Raw genomic sequence first — 864 nt, forward strand, 5'->3', positions numbered from 1 at the left:
AGGTCCGGCGGGTTGATGATGATGGAGGTGTGAATAAAAGGTGAGAGGGGATGTTAAATAGTTACATATTTCGGACGGATGGATGGACGGACATACGGACATATATACAGACAGACAAACAGAAACTTTCATTAAAATCATTACTTTTCGACCGCTTGTATCTCCAGAACGGCTTGACCGATTTTAAATTTTTTTGGCTCAAATTACTCGTGGCGATGCCGCTTTTCAAGACATATAACGTTCGTTTCAAAATTTTTTATGTTTTAGTAGTTATGCACCCCCCAAGAATGAACTTGGTGGCTCGGGATACGAGACTTGTAGTGTCTTTCAGTTTTTGAACATGGCCGGAGACACTACCGCGTCTCCTGATAAAGATAAAATATACGTACGTAAAAATAAAAATTTAGAAAAAATTTTATTCAAAAGATTAATTTAATTGATATTTTGTCGATTTTCTTACAAATTACTACAATCAAGAGACACGGCAGTGTCTCGCGCCAAGTGAACGCGAAGCGCGAGACCGCACGTGTATCTTTACGCGAGTCGATGAGTTTCGTGTATCCGAGATTATCAGATCTCACAATAAATGGCTGAATTTATGAACTTTTATATATCCGTAATTTAGTTTTAGAGTTTAAATTATATTATAAATATGTTTTTATTGTCTACGTACCCTACGAAGGAAGATATCTCGATGTGAAGTTGAAATGTCAAAAATTTTAACATCGGAAATGTTGTCCGTTTCACGTTTTAAACACAGACGGCGTCTTGTCGAAAAAATGTTGTCCGTTTTACCTTTTAAACGGCAGACGGCGCTTGCTAGCATATTTTATTTTATATCGATTAGCTGTCAACGTAATGACA

Source organism: Cyphomyrmex costatus, unplaced genomic scaffold, assembly GCF_001594065.2.
Source record: "Cyphomyrmex costatus isolate MS0001 unplaced genomic scaffold, Ccosl1.0 scaffold93, whole genome shotgun sequence".
Classification (NCBI taxonomy): Eukaryota; Metazoa; Arthropoda; class Insecta; order Hymenoptera; family Formicidae; genus Cyphomyrmex; species Cyphomyrmex costatus.